The 17,361-nt window shown below is 42.7% G+C and overlaps 1 pseudogene; it reads right to left on the minus strand.

Annotated features, from left to right (window-relative positions):
* Positions 1-8,633: 8,633 nt before the first annotated feature.
* LOC123076041 (scarecrow-like protein 34) lies at positions 8,634-10,858 on the minus strand (annotated as a pseudogene).
* Positions 10,859-17,361: the final 6,503 nt, after the last annotated feature.

Raw genomic sequence — 17,361 nt, forward strand, 5'->3', positions numbered from 1 at the left:
AAGGATAGTTTGTTGTACTTTATCTCATTAAAACAATCAGACATTTTCTTGATTATCTTAGGTCAAAATTGAAATTCTTGGTGCCTAGTTAGTTGGATGAGATGTGCACTTATGTTCTGCCGTATCTGAAGTATTTTTTTTCCTTTTGAGATTGTATCTGTAGTATTTACCAATGCCTTTGAATTTTATTTACAACATTGTCAGCATTGCTATGGGCCATAAGCCCATGACAACCCAAGGCCTGCGTTAGGTGTTGGCTTATGTATTGATACGTTCATTTTGAATCATGCTTTTATATCGATATTTATTATATTATGGGTTGTTATTACACGTTATGTCACAATACTTATGCCTTTTCTCTCTTATTTTACAAGGTTTACATGAAGAGGGAGAATGCTGACAGCTGTAATTCTGGGCTGGAAAAGGAACAAATATTAGAGACCTATTCTGCACAACTCCAAAAGTCCTGAAACTTCACGAAAGTCAGTTTTAAATATATTAAAAATAGTGGACGAAGAAAGCACTAGAGGGGGGCCACCCAGCAGCCACGAGGGTGGAGGGCGCGCGGCGCGCCCTACCCCCCTAGGCGCGCCCCTACCTCGTGGGCCACCAGGCAGGCCCCCGATGCCCATCTTCTGCTATATGGTGTCTTTTGCCCTGGAAGGTTTCGGGACGAAGCGCCGCCGTCTCGAGGCGAAACCTGGGTGGAACCAATCTAGGGCTCCGGCTTAGCTGTTCTGCCGGGGAAATATCCCTCCGGGAGGGGGAAATCGTTGCCATCATCATCACCATCGTTCCTCTCATTGAGAGGGGGTCAATCTCCATCAACATCTTCACCAGCACCATCTCCTCTCAAACCCTAGTTCATCTCTTGTATTCGATTTTTGTCTGAAAACCTCAGATTGGTACCTGTGGGTTGGGTTGCTAGTAGTGTTGATTACTCCTTGTAGTTGATGCTAGTTGGTTTATTCGGTGGAAGATCATATGTTCAGATCCTTTATGCATATTAATACCCGTCCGATTATGAACATGAATATGATTTGTAAGTAGTTACGTTTGTTCCTAAGGACATGGGAGAAGTCTTGTTATAAGTAATCATGTGAATTTGGTATTCGTTCGATAATTTGATGAGATGTATGTTGTCTTTCCTCTAGTGATGTTATGTGAACATCGACTACATGACACTTCACCATGATTTGGGCCTAGGGAAAGACATTGGGAAGTAATAAGTAGATGATGAGTTGCTAGAGTGACAGAAGCTTGAATCCTAATTTATGCGTTGCTTCGTAAGGGGCTGATTTAGATTCATATATTTCATGCTATGGTTAGGTTTACCTTAATTCTTCTTTTATAGTTGCGGATGCTTGCGAGAGGGGTTAATCATAAGTGGGGGTGCTTGTCCAAGGAAGGGCAGTACCAAGCACCGGTTCACCCACATATCAAATTATCAAAGTAACGAACGTGGATCATACAAGCATGATGAAAACTAGCTTGACAGAAATTCTCATTTGTCCTTGGGAGGGCTTTGCTTTATATAAGAGTTTGTTCAGGCTTGTCCTTTGCTACAAAAAGGATTGGGTTACCTTGCTGCACCTTGTTTACTATTCTTACTTGTTATCTATTACGAATTATCTTATCACAAAACTATCTGTTACTGATAATTTCAGTGCTTACAAATAATACCTTACTGAAAACCACTTGTCATTTTCTTTTGCTCCTCGTTGGATTCGACACTCTTACTTATCGAAAGGACTATGATAGATCCCCTATACTTGTGGGTCATCATGTATCAGCCGCCGCAAGCGCAAGGCAAACTCGTGTGTCTATGGGAAAAAAGACCTATACGACGCATTATGGGTTGTGTAGGAACCTGACGCGGAGGGAGGTGCCCAAACTGGGCCGGTCCACATATGCGAGGTAGAAAAATGACGAACATGAGAAAATGGAAGCTGGCGGGATTCGAACCAGCGGAGGGCGTGACCTACTAGCCAACTTATCTGTCGAGTTAGAAGAACAAAGTACAACACAATGCTAAAACACCTAATTACGGCCGCAAAATTTTAACACTTGAAAACAAATCGCGAACAGATTTTTGAAAACTCCAGCAACCAATTTTGACAAAACACGACAAATTTTGAAACAATCTGGACATTTTCCAATTTTTCATAAAAAATAGAGCGCACGTGAACAAAAAGTTTAAAATCCTGAACATTTTTTTGAAAAATGCGAACATTTTTCTAATTTAGAGAACAAAATTTTTAAATCGAGACCAAAATTTGAACATGCGAACAAATATCTAAAGTCCCAAACATTATTTGAATTTAGAGAACAAAATTTGAACATGGAAACAAAATATATTTGAAACCCGGAATATTTTTTGAAAATTTCTTAATTTAGAGAAAAAAAATCAAACCGAGAAAAAAATTGAGCATGGGAACAAAAAGCAAATTGAGTATTGCGAACATTTTTTGAATTTACACAACAAAAAGTGCAAATCAAGAACAATTTGAAAATGCAAACAATTTTTAATACATAAAAAATAAAAATATGTAATCATTTTTGAAAATTCTAAACGTTATTGAATTTTTGATCATTTTTTAAAATGAAACAAACAATTATTGCACTTCAGAACATTTACTTAAATTTGTGAAGGAAATGTGAAAAAAACACTTTTTAAATTTCTAGAGATTCGTTGGAAAATAAAAATGAAAAGGAAAGAAACGAAAAAAAGATAAAGAAAATAAAAAAACAAAACAGAAAGAAAAAAGGAAAAAGAAAAATGAAAAAAGAAAAAAAAATAGATATAGACATTCCTAAAACGAGAAAAAACCGACAGGGACCTCCTAGAGCGTTCCCAAAACCGAGCGGTACTGTCGGTGTCAAAATCGGCAGACGTCGGGGTAGGGGGTCCCGAGCTGTGGAACTTGAACAGATGGTAACAGGAACAGAGAGACGATGTTTTACCTAGGTTCGGACCCTCTTAATGGAGGTAAAACCCTACGTCTTGCTCTTGTTTATATTGATATAGATTTATCGAGTACAGAATTGATCTACATCGACATCGTGAGGTGTGGTCTAACTCTAGGGCTAGGTGAATGATATTGTGTTGATGTCTCCTCTATGAGTTAAACCCTACAACTTATATACACGCCGGGTAGGGCATCTACGGTTACAAGGTCGGTATCTTGACATAGAGGCGGTAGGAGAAGTCTTGGAGTATACACAAGTCTTGGGCAGTTGTAATCTTGATCACACCTCCTGTGTACAGCCTCCGAAGTCCTAGAACGAATGAGGGCCCATCGGTCCAATCTGAGGAACATGGGCCGACTAGGTTAGTACCCCTAGTCCGGGACATCGTCAAGTTCTGTAGCGTGTTCCTTTACGGATAATTGGGCCGGCCCATGTCGATCGCTGATCGCTCGCTCTGTGCGAAATAACGACAATCTATTGCAGAATGCGGCAGATAGGATTTTCCATGGGAGAGTACCTTTGAATTTTATTTACAACATCACAGCATTGCTATGGGCCAGAGGCCCATGACAATCCAGGGCCCGCTTTAGGTGTGGGCTGACGTATGCAAACTCGTGTGTCTGTGGGAGTGAGTGGGTAACAGCATGTAAGGTAAAAGAATCACATACCCCTAAAAAAAAGGTAAAAGAATCACAGGATAGATTTTAAACGAAATTTAACATGTTCTTGCGGAATGCATATATGTTTCCATGGAAAAATATCAGATTTTTTATGAAACTTCTAAATATGTTTTTTGATCTGTTCAAAATACCGAGCTCCCTCGAGCTTGGCCTCTCCAAAACTTCGCACTGATTCCCTTTCTTGCTAGTATTTTGATGCGCTTGCATGTGGATCCTGGTTGTAATCCGATCCTAGCTACTATGCCCTTACTTCGACCAATACTAGAGATTGAGATCTAGTAGTAGCTAACACTTGCTAATACCGTCGGATGTAGTAAGATTGAAGTGAATTCGGATAGCGTGGAGGTGGTGAATGCGTTGAGCCAAGGCTACTCTTCTTCAGTCGCTTCATCCATTATAGATGACTGTTATTTCATGTCATTAGGTTTTTCCCATGTCATTTATGATCATTGTAATAGGGAACGTAATCGAGTAGCTCATGAACTAGCAAGGTTAGCTAGGTTTTCTTCTCTGAGGATTTGGATGGATAACTCCCCTGATGAGGTTATCGCTTTACTTGTAAAGGATGCTACTTTACTTATGAATGAATAAAGGAGAAGAAGTTTATCAAAAAGAAAAAAGGACGATCTCAAGGAGCTTTGGCGGAATGGAGGGAGGAACATCAAGGCCTCGATGGCCGCCGAATTCTCTACTTGGCGGCTGGTCATCGGCACGCAGATTGCCAATTGCAAGTGGCGGTGGATCTGTTGCAGAAGCAAGGCATCAGCAACAAGGAAGACGGTGCAGGGGAGGCATTGGTGACGGATCTCGTTGATCCGTTGCAAGGGTACCACACCTCTATACAATGTGCTAACACGTGCGACACCTTGGGCCGATGGCCACGGTTGTGCATCATCTCGGTGATTGACGGGCCGTTCATCGGCCCGGCGATTCCTCTGGCCAATAATGCACATGAATTTCGCCGGATCATGATTTTGGTATGCTGCCTCTTGAAATGAGCACCTGTAAAGGGGCTATGTTTTAAAGCAGCAGCAAAGTCAGTGAACCAAAAATTCCAAAACATATGAGGTTTTTTGATTGTTAAGAAATTAGATAATTTTTTCTTAATCTTAATCCAAATTAGTATCATCACAAGATTACTGCCATGACAAGTCGCATACGACAGGCTAGGAACATTTACCATATATGCATATGGGTCAGAGGGACATGTCAAGAGAGAGAGATTCCGAACATATGAGTTCACCCAAATTTGAGGTGCAACAGGGCCATGATAGTGAAGATAAGGTGTCTGCTTGTTGTAGAGGAATAATTTCGAACGATCGTCGTGGATGTAGTCAAACTTGAGCGAACAGTCACACTGAGATGATCCCTAAAAACCTTACTGCCCACTAGTAGAAAACATGGCTTTGGTCCAAGCTCGATCTACACATTAGTCCCGGTTGCATTACGAACCGGACTAATGTGAGCATTAGTCCCGGTTCAAATGGGACCTCCCTTTAGTCCTGGTTGGAGCCACCAATTGGGACTAAAGGGGTTATGAAATTTGTTTTTTGTTTTTTCATTTGTTTTTTGTTTTTTGTTTCTGTTTTAAATTGCTTATATCTTTTAGGATATTTGATGTTTTTGAGTGATTCTTTTTTTGCATTAGATTCAAAATTTTGTCTAGTTTCTGTTTATGCCATTAGTTTTCAAATTTGAATGATTTAAATTTATTTATTTCAAATTTTCTTCAAACCCTAGATTGTGAATAATTTGAGTTTAAAATAGTTTTTAATTTAATTATTTTTGCTCCTAGTCACATGTTAGATTGTTGTCATAGTAAGATTTATTTGGTTATTTTTAGCATAATTTAAATCAGGATTTTAATTAAAACATTACTGTTTTGCTCATATAGTTGTTTTAGTCCTTTAATTGTTGTTTTTAATTATTTTTAGTTAGTTCTTTCTGTAGATTTTAACATGTTGTAGTATGCTTCTGTTAGACAACAGTAGATAAATTTTTATAATTAATTAATATTAATTTTGCTACTTTTTTGTATTAATAGTTGTTTAGCCTTTAATAATAATTGATAGAATTAGTTTTGCTATATTAAAAAGTAATTCTTTTTGCCACTTTAATAGAACGTGACTCTGGCTTGGTTAACCTTAGTTGCGACTCTGGCTGGGACGGTGCTAGTAGATGTAGTCGACGGTAGGATTTGATGGACACCATCCCGGAATAAAGGGGTTCTGCAATTTTCAAACTCTACCCCACCAACCCCCATATCGCCATTTCAGTTTTGAAAAAAATAAAAAAATGGTAAAAACTTCAAAAATTAAAATCCTTCGAGATGTAATTATGTTACTACATCTACTAGTTAGGAAAACTAAAAAACACAATTTTGGACATGTTTTGCAAAAAATGTTATGAAAAAGGAAAACAACTATAACTTTTGCATATGATGTCGGAAAAAAACGTATAATATATCAAAATGTTCAGCATGAAAAGTCGGTTCTAATTTCGATGGCCATAGGGTGTTTTGCAAATTTTTAGAATCCTCAAATTCTGAAAGGAAAAAAGGTTATGCTCAAATTTATGTTTTTTTGATTTTTTGGTCAAACTCTGGTCAAACTTTGGTCAAACTATGGTCAACTATGGTCAAATTACTTATTCAAGAAATATTAGTGTTACTAAATAATTATGTTTTTTTAGAATAATAGTTTTAAATTCAAACGGTGAAACGTGTGACTTCATGCTCAAGTTTAACTCCTAAGGGTTAATAGGATTGACAGCTTACTATTGTCAGGAAAGCAACAAATGCAGACTTGGAAACGAGGGGGAATAGAACTCGGAAGTTAAGCGTGCTTAGACTGGAGTAGTGAGAGGGTGGGTGACCGGCTGAGAAATTAGACGATTTGGAATGAGTGTAATGAGGGGTAATTAGAGATTAAATTATCAAATAATTCAGAAATTCCTTTAGTCCCGGTTGGTGTTACCAACCGGGACTAAAGGTGGAGCTCCAGACTGCGGCCACGTGGAGCCCCTTTAGTCCCGGTCCATAGTCCAACCGGGACTAAAGGCGGAGCTCCAGACAACGGCCACATGGAGCCCCTTTAGTTCCGGTTCATAGTCCAACCGGGACTAAAGGTTTTGGGTACTACTCCTGTTTTGTTTTGTCCCGGTTCCAGAACTGGGACTAAAGGCCCGTTTTCTACTAGTGGCCCCTAACACGGTGCAACTTGTCAAGGGGCGCAGTTTTGAAAGCCCAACGCAAAGAACTTGGGACGGGTTGCCGGAGAAGCAGCTCAACGCAAAAGAACTTGGGGACAAATGCATTCCTCCCTTAGTCGGAACCACCTCACGAGTTTTGCCCTTAATTTTCGTCTCTGCTCAGTTTTGCCCTTAGATTTATGTCTCAGATCGTCCGAGTGCCCTTTTGACCGTTTGACCAATACATTGAAAATTCATATGAACTTGCAAAAATGCAAATAAGATATCAAAATGTTGGAAAAACATCATATTTTTGTGCTGCCATTTGCATTCAGGGAAAAAATTATTTAAAATACCTGAGGTTATTGATGTTATTAACATTATTAAAAAAATAAAAGGCATAAAAATAGTTTTTTCATGAATAAAATTACATGCAAATGTAGGTGATGTTTTCTGAACCTCCTGATATCTAATTTGCACTTATTCTGAGTTTGTATCAACTTGTTATGAATTTTCAAATAACTTTGACCATTACTTTAAAAATTATAACAAGCTGATATGAACTCGGAAAAATGCAGATAATATATCAGAATGATCGGAAGACATCACCTATATTTGCCTGCAATTTTATTCGTAACCACATGGTTCACGGAGCGATCGTGCCTTTTTTTTAGCAGTGGGTCTTTTTTTAGGGGTAGCAGTGGGTCTTATTATGCCTGCAAGTTCTGGCATGATCAGGTGGGCCTAACGTGAAACAACCCAAGGCCCAGGGCCCAGGGCCAGTTAAATCACGACTCAGTCTAAAAAAAACTTGAGCAGGTGCGTAGTCGCTCTCGTAAGGCGGAAAACGCCCCTCGTCTCCTCGCGCCCTCCTCTCTCCATAGCCGCCAAGAGGAATCTCGGCAGGTCGCCGCCGGCGTAGGCGAAGGAAGACGACGCGGAGGGCCTCTTCTCTTCGCGCTCCTTCGCCGACTTCGGCCTCCGCCTCCACCCTAACCCTAAACCCTAAACCCTCTGCGCCCGCCCGCCTCCAAGGTCCCTCCCTCCTCTCTCCCTCTCCGACTCCCCGTGTGTGTCTCCCGACGCCCTGGTGGTATGGCTGTCCCCTCGGTGAACATATATATTTTTTTTAGCTCACCCCCTAATGTAGCCCACGTATTATTATTTTTGAGACAAATCTGTGCATATGGCATCCAAATTGTCCAATCTGAATGATTGAAATGATATTCGTAGTTTGAAGTAGTACAAGTTTGACCAAAGACATGTCCAAAACGTCACCCACCTAGACCTAGTTCTGAATCTGTGATATGGAGAGAGTAATATGTCCAAAACGTCGCATATGCATTCTATTGGATTTGTGCATAGGAACCTAGCTTGTTCGCCGTCTTCATTTCAGAAATGACTATTTTTCTGACCTTCCATGTCACCTTAATTTACAGTGCAATTTTGAGAAGTAGACAGTTCAATAATCTCCTTTGCATTAAAACCAGTGCCTAGGTATAGTGTTTCCTTCATTCTCATGTCTAACAGGCCCAATAAATGGATCAAAAGAATAACCAAGTACACATAGTTAACACTATATTTGTTTAAAAAAACACCAGATTCACTTTTAGAGCAGCTCTCTAAAAGAGTTTGTTCAGAATTAAAAAGAACACTCAAGGTACCATTTTACAGTTGCCTTCTATTTATTTCCAACATATTGCCGTGTATGTTGCGCAGTTGGACAAAATAAAAACAAGGTGATTATAAACATTCGAATGTCCATCCATCTCCTTCCAAGATAGTTTCCGATGCTCATCTCTGACAAAAGAATGTCTTGCCGTCTTCAGAACATTTGACCCATTGTGTTGAGAACCATGCAAGGAAGTTGTCTCCGCAGTCTGCAAAACTGTTCGAATCTTACTCATCACCATGCGTTTCATTAGGTTTCCATTTGGATATAGCATAGATTACTCTCCCTTTCCATCCTTGTAGCAGCCAGGCGCAATCTTCAACAGCAAAGAATTCCTCATGATAATGTAAGTTCTTCATGTGTACTATCTTCTTTAAGATGGCTTGATCTACGGGAAGCTGCTGGAACCCAGCCTTGAGGAACCTTCCTTGCCACTGCCTGTAACTTTCTGGCCTGTGAGTCCTTTTTGCATCCTCACATGCTATTATGTTAAGTGCATCCCGCCCAAATGGGATCCTCTCAAGCATCTTCTTGCTTCATTATCCCGTGGAACATTTGCATCAAGCATGTCAAACACTGAAGAGTAATGGAGCATAACTTCTTTGAATCGTTGTATGAAGAAGGGAGAACTATGTAACCCGTTCACAGTGCCAGAAATAAAAACCTTTGGGTTCATCCTCCTCATAGTTTTCAGCACCTCGTCCCTTGCACTATTTATGCCATCGGTTTCATGACCAAGATTCTTCATCCGGAATATGCAGTTGATTATGAGAACTTCATCCTCGTCAATGTTAAGATCCTCAATTTTAACGGTGTCCCATCTTGAAGCGGCAATGCCCTCATACTGAAACGGTACCCTGAACATGTTTGCATAATCAGCCAACCGCTTCCCTGTCTCCTCGATCATTTCGCAGGGGCGAAAACCTGGCTGAGCAACGTCTATACCTGTGATCCGAAGCTTAGGGGCTCCCTCTTCTTGATGTGCAAACTTCTGAATCATTAATGGCCACTGAAAGCCATAGCCAATGCCAAAATCAATGATGTGCACCTTTGGTTGCCCTTTTGAGACATCAAGAATAGCTTGGCTCGCAAAGTAATATAGCGTCCTGACAAAAGGGCAAGTTGCAACGAAAAGGCTGTAAGCCTCTAACCAATCCGTGGGACTTGTCCGCCTCTCCATGAGGGTGCGATAAACCTGACTCCCGCTCCCAGCCAAGCGTGCCTCAAGGCCATCCGCCAAGTAAAATGCCAGTCTCCCAGTGCAATCACCATTTGCTGAAGAGTGTTGTCTTATCTTCAATAGCAGTTCACTGGCCAACAGGTAGCTGTTTTCTGCCACAGCTTGTGCACAATGGATGAGGAGAGTCCTGAGATCAACTAACTCTTTCCTCGGTTGCATCCTATCCCTTAGCTTCTGACGTCCTTTGCTCCGGCCTTTCACTGAATTCTTGTTTCCTTCCACTGACATCCCTCTTGTCAGTCTTGCTGTTTGATCGGAACTCTTCCAACCATAGCATAGCAGAACTCGGTCGAAATTTTCATTTCGAGTTATTGCACAAGTGGTGAAGACAAGATGTTTATTGTTCCTTCCTTCCAAGACATCCCAGTTTTCGCTCCTCTTTCCTACTGTCTCCTTTATAGTCAGTTTGGAAATAGAAAGTATGTCATTCTCTAAATATATCACCAGCTTGCCAATACGTGGAGCAAACATCGTTGCCTCCTTGATGCCTCTTCTCTGACAATGCAAGGCAGGGAAACCAGATCTAGAAGTCGGTCCAACACTTATCGACGGCCTGTTTTGTAGAGAAAGACTCCTATTGCCGGTATATGGACTCAACAGGTTTGTTAAGGGTTGTAACACGCTGTAACTGGAACAGTTATTACTGAAGCTTGTGCTCCAGAGCCTCTTGTAACAGCTGGTACCACTCTTATCAGGGTTGTCTGGTTTGTTGTTGCTATGCATTGGCGGACAGTTAGTAGCCGGCGCGTATTCCTCCCCAAGAATGTCACGGAATGGCTTCTCAGCAGCCTGGAGGGCAGCCTCCCCTTGGCATATGTCGACCCTCTCGTCGACGTCATCCATCAGCATGTGGCTTATGTAGTGAAGGGCATGATTTGATCTGATCCGGCGGTGCTCAGGGCTGCCCCCTGTAGCAATCTTAAATTGGTCTTGTCCATGGCTGCTGTTGACACTTGCTTGGTTGGCTGGGGAGAGAACTGTGGAGTGTGGACCACTCAGGTCGTGGTTGTACACGGTAAGTTGCTGCTGGGAAGAGAAATCACCCTTGTATGATTGGTTGGTTGCTATGACAGTCTCCAGATTGTCACAGGGAGGTTCAGTTGCCATTGTGGAAAGTCTGATTTCCACCTCAATATGTGATATATTATGCTTCTTTGTCCCACAGCAAATGAATCAGCTTCTTTCCTGGACGAAGAAAAAGGGAAATGGAAACTAAATTATGTGAGACGAATTTTTGTTCACCTTGCTCATGTCCTATAATCCCGCAGCGCAAAAAGGAGTTCTGCTTCTTCCTTTTTATTAGAGATTCAGCTTATGATTGTTTTTGCATGCCATACTGATTGGAAAAAAAATCCATAGGCTTGCAGACACAAGAACAGCTGTTTTAGCCAGTTAAACATAGAACGTTTAAGCATCCATAACTAAAGCAATTTTACCAAAAAAGGGTTTCACCCCGCTTTGTATTCCAAAGCACCAACCAACAGTACAAACGCGATGCTGGGGCGAGCAGCACAACAAGCCCAAAGAAGAAAGGAAGAAGAAACAAATGCCAACAACGGCAACTCGACTAAGCGCGGAAGCCCCGCCACCGCTGCGCCCTCCAGAGACACTACACCACAGCCCGAGGTTCTGAGTGCCGCGTACCAAGCAGCACCTCCAAGAAGGTATGCGACGTCGACGACGCTGCTGCCTGGACGAGTCCTAGGGTTTCCCCCGGTACGCGGAGGGAAGTGGAGAATGGCTACCACCGACACCCTTCAAGAAGGAATGGTGGCACCCGCCGGTGTCACCGCATCGAAGCCGGACGAGCCGGCAAGGATTTCTCCCGCACGCCAAACACCACCGCCCATCCGGAGCCTACCAACCAAACCACCGCCCAATGCGCCATCGCGGTTGCGCCGCCATCCACGCCGTCTCACTACGAGCACCAACACGAGGCCGAGAAGACCGGAGAGAAGCGCCACACGACGAGAGCAGCAGCACCAAGGCCGAGCGGGAGGGAACCACCTCCACCGCCATCGTGCGAGAAGCCCGCGCCTCGGCACCATCGCGGTAGCCGACCGGACACGGCAGCGGGGCATACCAGGGCACCCCTGGCCCGGCTAGGCCTGAAACAGGCCCGCTAAGCCCCGCCAGCAGTGCTGCAGCAGGCTGGCGTCGACACCGCCAGCCCCCGTCGCGCAACGCAGCTCCCCTGCCTCCCGGGAATCACGCCGCCAACCCGCCCCGCCGCCGGCCTGGCCAAGACCAGATGGGCCCCGTAGGGCCTAGATCTGGGCCGAGCTCTGCCGCCAGGACGTGCCGCAGCGCCACCCCGCCGCCAACGACGACACCGCCGTCCAGCCGCTCGCCCGCCCTGCGACGAGGCACCCCGCCGCCAGCAAGGCCGTCGCCGCCAAGGAGCACCCCCTGGCGCAGCTCCGCCCCACAGCGCCACCCCGCCGCCAACGACGCCGCCGTCGTGCAGCTGCTCGCCCGCCCTGCGACGAGGCACCCCGCCGCCAGCAAGACCGTCGCCGCCGAGGAGCACCCCCCGGCGCAGCTCCGCCCCACGCCGGAGAGCCACCGGGAGGGGAAAGGCAGGGGGGCCGCTGCCACCAGCTGCCACCCCGGGGCTAGGCCGGCTATGGGCGCCAGCGACGGCGGCGGGGAGGAGGGGAAGAGGGGGGCTGGAGGGGGGAGAGATCGGGGTGATCTGAGCAAGTAGCAAAAGTAGGGAAGCACACACCTTGGTTATTAAGCAGGAGCAGCAGCAGCAGCAGCATCAGCATCAGATCCAATGCTTAGAGAGAAGAGTAGCGAGGATGAGGACTATGAGAGAAGAGTAGTGAGGCTGTGGTGTTGATGTGAGCTAAATTTGTCGTTCCTCTACCTTATGGCTTAGTTCCCAATGTCATGAGACTGTGACGGAGAATGGTTCAGATTACAAGCAATTATTCTGTCGATTAGTTCTAGGCCTGGCCGCGCACCAGACCTATAAAAAAGGGTTTATTAGGAGCGCTGGCCTGGGTTTCAGTCATTATTAAGGTTCCTAATTGAATTGTTAAAACAAAAGGAGATGCACTGTTTAAAGAAATTTGTCTTTTTTTCCACTTGATGTATATAATGGAAAAATTAGCATTTAGCTGGTACTCAAAGAAAAAGGAAGGCACTATTCAAAGAAACATGTATTGTTTCTCACTTGATAGTTGATAGTATATAGGTATACTGGTATTCAAAAGAAAAAAGAAGGCACTATTCAAAGAATGGCTGAGTTTTTGGATGGTAGTTTGTTGTACTTTATCTCATTATACCATCAGACTTTTTTCATAATTATTTTCTCTTTGTTTTGAGAGTGGTATAGTGGTATCATATAAAGCTTTGAGATTGGTCACGTATGTGTGATAAATTGGATGAGTTACCACCATCTTCACTAACTACCTAGTATATGCTTGGTTTCTGCAGATGCAACTTTATAGGGTCTAATGCATTTTTTGACGTTGCCTTTGACCACGAATCCGGTTATATGTACTTATATAGTGTACGCGTTTGGGAGCATCAATCCTAGCCACTGGTCTCCTAAATCTAACGGCTGGGATTAGAGGGATTTGCAGTGAACAGTAGCCTGCAGCCGAATCTACTGGGTTCTGAAACCATCGCATTGTTCCTCCTAGAAAAGAAGACATATGCCTCTTCTGCCATGTTGCGATTGTCAGGTTGTGATGAGTAAAAAATAAACGTAGGCTGTGAGCCCATGCGAAATGGTCCAGGAGGAGAAACAAAAGCTGAAGTAAACAATTTGTGGGTTCCACCACGTACATCTTTCTTTATTTTCTTCAAAAAAAATTGGGTGACAGCAGGCAGTGGTTGTATTGTACTAGCAATTAGTAAATTTCTAAACTTCAATTTGGGCCCATCAACAATATAATTTTTTGCCCGGAATTCATTTACAAAGTAATGTATGTTTTTTCTCTCCTTTTGTCAGAATCACAACATACTGTTAAGACGTGCATTGCACGTGCATACACACTAGTAGCAATAATATATGATGTGCATGTTACAAAAACGTATACCACTAAATTACCTGAAAATAGTTTATAATAATATAATTTTAACTATCATACATCTCATATATTACTACTTTTATTAGTTTTTAGAGGCAACCTTAAACAATGTATTAGACGCTATATAATTCTATGGAGGAGGTATTAAAAGTACACACTTGCCAGGCAATTCAAATAGGCTTTTGAGATTTCAGAATTCTACTAGGCTAATGCACAAGATTTGAATGAACTGAGGCCTCCAAATGAAGGACATAGAACAATAGGGACATTTTCGTTCATACTCCCTATGTCCCATAATATAGCTACGCATTGATTTTTGCAAAAGTCAAGAGTCATGAACTTTGATAGTTTATAGAGAAATTTATCTATATCTATAATACCAAATATACATCATAAGAAAATATATTTCCTGGTCAATCTAGTGGTATAGATTTAGTATTCTACTTGTTTGCAAATTTTCTAAAAACCTGAACAGATCTTATATAGTTTGAATTAAAAAAGTCTAATACATACTGTGTTTTGGGATGGAGGGACCATTGCGGTAATGGGTGTGATTCTTTTGTTTTCTTTGGGGGGGGGGGGGTGTCTAATTTTTCGTGAATGAAATCTGGCGTGATCAGGTGGGCCTAATGTGACACGTCCCACGGCCTAGGCCCAGTCAAAACATGACTCGGCCCTTGAGCAGGTGTGAGTAAACGCTCTCCGAACATGGAACCCCCCTCCCCCTCTTTGCTTTACGTACACTGATGCAGGTGAAACCCAAACGCATGTACACCACTATAGGTGAAACCTTAAGACTTGGCCTATTTCCTTAGGATTGTGTTTTCAATCATCTCTATGATTGGTCTGAAAACAGGAAGTTTTGAGACAACAAGTTCTTGCAGAAATCTCATTGCCAAGCAACACCTTTGGTTTGATAACCTAGGGTCTCTAGGAAAGAAGGCTATACTTACATCCCAAACCAGATCAAAGGTAATCAAATTTCTAAAATCTCACCAAAAAATTGAACGTTTGACAAGAATACATATTTGAAAGTCCACCTACATTTTTCTAAAACCTAGGTGGAAAATGTGCTGAAAGTTGTCTTAGTTGGAGGTTAGAAAATGGAATTTGTGTACTTTTAGTTGAAATTTTAGAATATTGCTAGAAAGGAAACATTGGGGAGCAAAGGCACCTGCACGAAACTAAAAAGAAATACTGGATTTGAATATTACTAGGTGGAAAATGTGTTGGAAGTTTTCTTAGATGGGTGTACAAAAATACAACTTGACTATATTCTTTGAAATTTGAGAATATTTCCAAAAAAGGAAACATTGAGGATGAAAGGTACCAGCCCAAAAAAACTAAACATTGGGAATGAAATATTGGGGAGAAAAGAAATACCGGGTGATTTTTTTGTTGAAAGTTGTCTTAGTTGTAAGTCAAGAAATGAAAGCTTTATAAATTTTGGTTGAAATTTGAGAATATTTTCATAAAGGATATATTATGGACGAAAGGTACCTGCCTAGAAAAACTAAATATTGGGGTGAAAATAAATAGCAGGTGAAAAATGTATTGAAATTTTTCTAAGGTGGATGACGAAAAGTAGAAGTTGTCAACATTTTGAATTGAATTAAATTGGTATATGAAAATAGTTTCTAATAATATAATTTTTATGGCTACCACATCTCATATACTCGCTCCCTTCTGGTTTATTGGGCTCATCTTACAAATCACTTCAACCAAGAAGGACCTACTTAAGGGCTAAACAACATATTACCACTATATGCATGGCCCTCTCACTCCTTCATGCATTGGTTTATTCTAAATTATAAAAATATGACCAAAAATAATGTGGATACAATTGTATTTGCATGTTCCCAAGACAATGAGCCTTACAAATTGAATTTTATTTTGTTTTTGAGGAAAGCCCTCATGGAGTATTATTAATTTTATCAATTAGCAAAGCCAACCTCGACAACATATTAGGCGTTGTATATATGTATGGATGAGTCTAAACTTACACAGTTGCCATGCAATTCAAATCGGCCTTTGAGATTTCATAATTTTACTGGGTTGATGCACAAGATTTAATGGACAGAGGCCCACGAAATCTAACCCAATTAAGGGACATAGATCATTATGGACATCATTCATACTCCTCTGTCACATAATATAGTGCGCACCGCATATTGGTTTTCACGAAAGTCAAGGGTCACAAATTTTGACAAAATTTATAGAGGATATTGATCTTTCTTCGATAAAGGGTGGGTTTTATTTGATCAAAATGAAGCATCAAGTGGATACAAATACAATGAGCACACACTCAGCCTCTACATAGTTAGGATGCACACAACCAACACCAACGCATGCACACAAAAACATGCCATCAATTAGCAAAGTCATATAAGACCAAAGTTATGCCTAGGCAAAAGGAAAAAGGAAAAAACAAAGTGATCAGATCCACAATAGGCAAACCACAACAATGACCATTTCAACATCAACCATCTCATCGATACCACACGAACGACAAGGTTCTTCAACAATAAGACCTTCAGGACAGCAGTGACGCTCAAGCGCCGCCATCACCGGATCCAATCACCTAAAGCCAGAATCTAGGTTTTCATCGTGAAGAGTTAGTCCAAGAATATCTGAGTAATGCCTTCAACATGGTAACGGCGTAAAACATCACCATAGCCAAGTATAACCAACTCAGCCAGACCTAGGCTTTCACCATGGAGCTCGAGACTGAGTGCTCGAGTAGCACCATCATCGGCGCCATTCAAGTGTTGCAGCCACCACTTTTCCACAATCCCAGTAGCTACATGCGATGTACCACCGTCGCCGCTGCATAAACATCCCTCTGCATCAAGCCGTTGTCCATAGTTTTCATGTCACCGTCAAAGTCAACCATCGGATTGAGAGGAAGAAACCCTCATCAAGACCTTTCGATGGCCATCGCAATCCGTAGTAAGGCCGCCGCTGTGGGACGGAGTCGTTTCCTGCAAAGCCTCCTCCACTACTTCCGCCTCCGTGCCGCACAACGTGTTGCCCCGCCACCACTCACTGCGATGGCTTTTCTCAACAACACAAAGGTAGCGGCAAGAAGAGGGTGCATGAAGGAGAGGACGCTAGTGACCTCAGCCTGGACGCAACGCCAAAGCCACCAAGAGCAATGCGGGGGTCGGCCCAATTTCTTCGGGAGTCTATGCGAAAAGTTGCAGTAGCTAAGGTCGGGAACCACATGTTCGAGCACCTTCAGTGGATGAACAACCCAAGAGGAGAACACTGGGACAAGGACAGGCCAGACGCGCGATGACACTAGGCAAATGCGCCGGAGTGAATCCACTGCTGTCGACAACCGCGAGGGGCTTTGCCCTGGCAGTCGTAGCCGACGGTGATGAGGGAGAGACAATGCGGAGGGACGTTGGAAGGGTGGTGATGCGTCGATGCCGCCACCTTGAGGATAATGCGAGGGCTAGGTTTCTCAATGGGCTTATTGAGATGAGACCTTAAAATTTGGGAGAGAATTTCACTTCTCCTGGCCTCTGCACCAACTAGAGATGCACACAACCATTTTAGTATGAG

The sequence above is a fragment of the Triticum aestivum genome, chromosome 1B (genome assembly GCF_018294505.1).
Source record: "Triticum aestivum cultivar Chinese Spring chromosome 1B, IWGSC CS RefSeq v2.1, whole genome shotgun sequence".
In the NCBI taxonomy this organism is placed as follows: Eukaryota; Viridiplantae; Streptophyta; class Magnoliopsida; order Poales; family Poaceae; genus Triticum; species Triticum aestivum.